The sequence below is a fragment of the Sapajus apella genome, unplaced genomic scaffold, assembly GCF_009761245.1.
Source record: "Sapajus apella isolate SASKATOON/1434 unplaced genomic scaffold, GSC_monkey_1.0 scaffold209, whole genome shotgun sequence".
NCBI lineage: Eukaryota > Metazoa > Chordata > Mammalia > Primates > Cebidae > Sapajus > Sapajus apella.
Genome location: NW_022437149.1, coordinates 248,711 through 254,945, shown reverse-complemented (window position 1 = coordinate 254,945; position 6,235 = coordinate 248,711). Strand labels below are relative to the sequence as shown.

Sequence of the window (6,235 nt, the reverse complement as noted above, 5' to 3'; positions counted from 1 at the left end):
AAATCCGCCCCCTTCCCACCCCCCCGGGGGAAAAAAAAGCGAACCCCGGTTAAAAAAAAAAAAAAAAAAAAAAAAAGCAGTAGTTAGTTGCCAAGATGCAAGATCTCCTTCCATGTTTCAAACAAAATGTACGTTATTTATTTTATTTTACTTTTGAGACAGGGTCTTACTGTGTTGCCCAGGCTGGAGTGCAGTGGTGCTCTCATGGCCTCAAGTGATCCTCTCTCCTTGGCCTCCCAAAGTGCTCGGATTGCAGGCGTGAGCCCCCGCGCATTCTTGACTGCATCCCCTGGGCTTTTTCATTCCTCCCAAGATTGAAGTATATTTTCCATAATTGGTTTCATACTGAAGACCTACCTGCGGTTATATTTTGCATCTCGTAAACAATTTTTTTTGGCAACAGAAACGGGAACCTTGATGAGAAATTTGCAGTTACGTGGATTGTGTTAATCAGGACTCTTAGTTGCAAGTGACAAACTCAATTCAAACTAATTTAAGAAAGGGGTGGTGGTGGGAGGAAAGGAACATTTATTTCCTGGTTCATACGACCTAGCTTTTCATGATTGCAATGGCTACAGGCATACTAGATCCAGAGACTCAGTTAATGTTGCTAGGAATCCATTTCTTTCCATGTCTTGGATCTGTATTAGATCTGTGTTTACTGGACTTCATTTCTGGCTAGGATTCAGGGCTTTTATATCTCTTTCCATTTCTTAGCTCTGCTTGTTACTGTTTGGCTTCATTCTTCAGATAGGCCTTCCCCCACTACCCCCTCCGCCACCCCCCGTAGAGCAAGCAAAATAATCACTGACCTCTCCTGACCTCTGTCATTTCATTTCAGTCGCTTCAGCCATCTTCCTCAAATTGCTCTGGCAGAAAAATTAGGAGTAAGCCAGGAAGGAGCCTCTGGTTGTCATGGGTAGGATCTCGTACCCATCCCTGAACTCACCCTCCTGTGGCCAGGAAGGTGAAGTCTACTGATTGGCTAGGCTTACATCAGCCCCTCCTGGTACGCCTAGAACGAGTTTCCCACAAGTATAAAGGGGAGAGGGCACAAGGTTTTGTTCTCCCCGCAAAAGGAGCACAAGAGGTAATAAATGGAGTAAAAATGGTTGGGGAATATTAATATAGAAACCTAATACTCCCTGGTTTTACTTGAGACAATATTTGAAAGATTAAGACATACATTTACAGAAATTAAATGATCTTCCAATAGTCACACAGTAACAAAGACAAAATTTTAAAAATAATAAAATAAATATGTCTTTTGTTAGTTTTTTTTTCCCCCCATTTATTTATTTATTTATTTATTTATTTTATTTTTTTTTTTTTTGAGACGGAGTTTCACTCTTGTTACCCAGGCTGGAGTGCAATGGCGCCATCTCGGCTCACCGCAACCTCCGCCTCCTGGGTTCAGGCAATTCTCCTGCCTCAGCCTCCTGAGTAGCTGGGATTACAGGCATGCGCCACCATGCCCAGCTGATCTTTTGTAGTTTTAGTGGAGACAGGGTTTCACCATGTTGACCAGGATGGTCTCGATCTCTTGACCTCGTGATCCACCCGCCTCGGCCTCCCAAAGTGCTGGGATTACAGGCTTGAGCCACCGCGCCCGGCCCCATTTATTTATTTTATTGCATTTTAGGTTTTGGGGTACATGTGAAGAACATGCAAAATTGTTGCATAGGAGTCTTTTGTTAGTTTTTAGTCACTGTTCTAAAAGTGAGAATTTCAAGCATTTTAGTTTGCTTTATGATAATCTGGTCAAGGAAAATCAATCGGAATAGCTCTGCATACTCAGGAATTGAGATGAATAAAATATCGCTCATTAAATATTGTAGTAGGCAGAATTCTAAGAAAGCTCACACCCCCTGGTATGGGATACAAGGCACACAAAGTCCCCTCTCCTTGGATGGGACTTTGGATATGACAGAATATCATTCCATGACTAGATTATAGTATACATGAAGGTGGAGGGGTTTTTTCAGATATAAATAAGATGTCTAATCATTTGACTTTAAGCTAATTAAAAGGGATATCATCGTAGGTGAGCCCTTTAAAAGAATATTTAGGAGAAATCAGATTTAAAGCAGCAGAGACATTCCTTGAAAATATAATCTGACCTATGAAGAGGAGAGGAACAGAAAATAACCACTAAGAGTTGAAACCTTTAATCCTACATTCATAAGAAACTGAATTCTGCCAACCACCGGTGAATTGGGAAGAGGAACCTGAGCCTCAGATGAGATCGCAGCCGGTGAGACCCTGAACAGATGTGTACCCAAATTCTTGACCCATGAAGACTATGAGATAACAAATTTGTATTGTTTTAAGACTCTATATTTGTGGTTATTTGTTATACAGCAATAGAAAACGAATACAAGTTTCTTTATAGTAAAAATATATACAATGAATATGATTATTGTATATAAATATTTAAATATATTTTATTTATTCATTTATTTTTTAATTTATTTGAGATGGAGCCTTGCTCTGTAGCCCAGGCCGGAGTGCAGTGACACGACCTCAGCTCACTGCAGCCTCTGCCTCTCGGGTTCCAGCGATTCTCGTGCCTCAGCCTCCCGAGCAGCTGGGATTACAGGCACGCACCACCTCTCCTGGCTAATTTTTACATTTTTAATAGAGATAGCGTTTCATCATGTTGACCAGGCTGGTCTCCAGCTCTTCAAGTAATCCACCCACCTTGGCCTCCCAAAGTGGTGGGATTACAGGTATGAGCCACGGCACCCAACCTATTTAAATATATTTTTATATTAATATAGATATCTTATTATATACTGTATATTATAATATATTTGTTATGTTATAAAAAATCTACAGTAGCAGGACCAGCCTGGGTAACATAGTGAGACCCCATCTCTACAAAAAATTTAAAAATTAGCCGGGTGTGATGGTTCTTGACCATAGCCCCAGCTACTCAGGAGGCTGAAGTGAGAGCAGCACTTAGGCCCAGGAGTTCAAGGCTGAAGTGAGCTAGAACCACCGCATTCCAGCCTGGGTGGCAGAGTGAGACCTTATCTCTTAAAATAGAATAAAATAAATATATATTAAATATATATAAATATAACATATATTATTAATATTCACATCTATAAATAATAGAAAATCTATACTATAATCAATAGGATATATTAATATATTAACATATATTAATATATAGTCAATATCTATATAGTTCATATATAACATAGTTACATATAAAATGGTTAATATTTACATAGTTAATACATAATATAGTTACATATAGTTGATATTTATATAGTTAATAATATAGCATATATATAAACTATATAGACTGTCTGGGGCAGAATTGTGCTACCTTGTAAACTTACAAGCTATGTCAAATACATGCTAACCCAGTATCACACAAGTGTCTTTGTGCAGTAGCATTTTACAGTCGGAAGAGCACTGGATTAGGAGCTAATTTTGCCATTACTTTTTTTTGTGTGTGATGGAGTCTTGCTCTGTCATCTAGAGACGGGGTTTTGCCATGTTGGCCAGACTGGTCTCAAACACCAGACCTCAGGTGATCCACCTGCCATGGCCTCCTGAAGTGCTGGGATTACAGGTGTGAGCCACCAAGCCAGGCCTGCCATTTCTTTCAATGGCAAAAACCGCAATTACTTTTGCACCAGCCTAGTAGTATTCTGGTGTGCTGGCTCAGCCACTAACTAATTGACTATCTCTGGATAAATCGCTTAATCTTTTGGGGCTTTAGCTTCCTCATCTGGAAAAGGAAGGCATCAGCCTGGCATAATTTTTATGTATCTTCTGATTCTTACCTTCTACATTAAATGTGTTAGTTATATGTAGGATGCACTTAAACCTGGGCGGGAAGGTGAGCTATCCAAAGTGGCGACACATAAATATTCAGGAACTAAAATGCCTTTACCTTGGTCAGTGCCAGGAGAATTGGTATTGGCAACTCCCACAGAATAGAAGGATGGAGGAACTACCAGACAGTCTTTCCAGAAGACATACAGTTGAAAGACAAGATCTGACACTACGAAAGACCATTGAGTCCTGGATACATTTTTCTTCTTAAGCAAAGAAGTTGTAAGTCGGTTCTGCCTGCTTCCGGACGCGCAAGAAGACTTGTGCTCCGGTTCTCGGACTTCCCCAGCAGCATGGCCCCCAAACGCCAGTCTCCACTCCCGCCTCAAAAGAAGAAACCAAGACCACCTCCTGCTCAGGGACTGGAGGAGACATCGGCCTCTGCAGGCTTGCCGAAGAAGGGAGAAAAAGAACGGCAAGAAGCAACTGAACACACTGATGCAGTACAAAATGAAATAGACAGACTTAATGAACAAGCCAGGGAGGAGATTTTGAAAGTAGAAGAGAAATATAACAAGCTCCGCCAACCATTTTTTCAGAAGAGGTCAGAATTGATCGCCAAAATCCCAAATTTTTGGGTAACAACATTTGTCAACCATCCACAAGTGTCTGCCCTGCTTGGGGAGGAGGACGAAGAGGCACTGCATTATTTGACCAGAGTTGAAGTGACAGAATTTGAAGATATTAAATCAGGTTACAGAATAGATTTTTATTTGGATGAAAATCCTTACTTTGAAAATAAAGTTCTCTCCAAAGAATTTCATCTGAATGAGAGTGGTGGTCCATCTTCAAAGTCCACTGAAATCAAATGGAAATCTGGAAAGGATTTGATGAGACGTTCAAGTCAAACGCAGAATAAAGCCAGCAGGAAGAGGCAGCATGAGGAACCAGAGAGCTTCTTTACCTGGTTTACTGACCATTCTGATGCAGGTGCTGATGAATCAGGAGAGGTCATCAAAGATGATATTTGGCCAAACCCATTACAATACTACTTGGTTCCTGATATGGATGATGAAGAAGGAGAAGGAGAAGAAGATGATGATGATGATGAAGAGGAGGAAGGATTAGAAGATATTGATGAAGAAGGGGATGAAGATGAAGGTGAAGAAGATGAAGATGATGATGAAGGGGAGGAAGGAGCGGAGGATGAAGAAGAAGATGACTAATAGAACACTGATGGATTCCAACCTTCCTTTTTTTAAATTTTCTCCAGTCCCTGGGAGCAAGTTGCAGTCTTTTTTTTTTTTTTCCTTCCCTCTTGTGCTCAGTCACCCTGTTTTTGAGGTCTCTTTTCTCTACACCATGGTTCTCAACTTATTTTGGGGGAAATATCTTGAGCAGGATACAATGGGAAAAGAGTCTCTACCCCTTTCTGTTTGAAATTCATTTTATCCCTTCCTGTCTTAACAAAAACCGTGTGGGATCACCACCACCGAGCTCTGTGAGAAAAAAGAAAAACCTGCTCCCTTCGCTCTGCTGAAAGCTGGACGGTATAGGCCCCTGTGCAGTGGTGCATAGAATTCTAGCTTTTTTCCTCCTTTCTCTGTATATTGGGCTCAGAGAGTACACTGTGTCTCTATGTGAATATGGACAGTTAGCATTTACCAACATGTATCTGTCTACTTTCTCTTGTTTAAAAAAAGAAAAAAAAACTTAAAAAAATGGGGTTATAGAAGGTCAGCAAAGGGTGGGTTTGAGATGTTTGGGTGGGGTAAGTGGCCATTTTGACCATATGGCTTCTCCTTTGGCATGTTTAATTGTGACATTTGACAACATCCTTGCAGTTTAAGATGACACTTTTAAAATAAATTCTCTCCTAATGATGACTTGAGCCCTGCCACTCAATGGGAGAATCAGCAGAACCTGTAGGATCTTATTTGGAATTGACATTCTCTATTGTAATTTTGTTCCTGTTTATTTTTAAATTTTCTTTTTGTTTCACTGGAAAGGAAAGATGATGCTCAGTTTTAAACGTTAAAAGTGTACAAGTTGCTTTGTTACAATAAAACTAAATGTGTACACAAAGGATTTGATGCTTTTCTCTCAGCATAGGTATGCTTACTATGACCTTCCAAGTTTGACTTGTATAACATCACTGTCAAACTTTGTCACACTAACTTCGTATTTTTTGATACGCACTTTGCAGGATGACCTCAGGGCTATGTGGATTGAGTAATGGGATCTGAATCAATGTATCGCTATCTCCATAGCTGGGAAATGTGGGTACAATTTGCCGTTGGTTTCTGAAAGTATTCACATCATTTGGGATACCAGATTGCTCAATACTTTCTGAGTATATTGTGCCCTTGATTTTTATCTCCAAGTGGCAGTTTTTAAAATTGGCCGTTTACCTGGATATAAAATAATAGTTCCTGCCACCACC

At 40.2% G+C, this 6,235-nt stretch overlaps 1 pseudogene; it reads left to right on the top strand.

The window, feature by feature from the left end:
* Positions 1-4,085: 4,085 nt before the first annotated feature.
* LOC116544190 lies at positions 4,086-5,316 on the top strand (annotated as a pseudogene).
* The last annotated feature ends 919 nt before the right edge of the window (positions 5,317-6,235 follow it).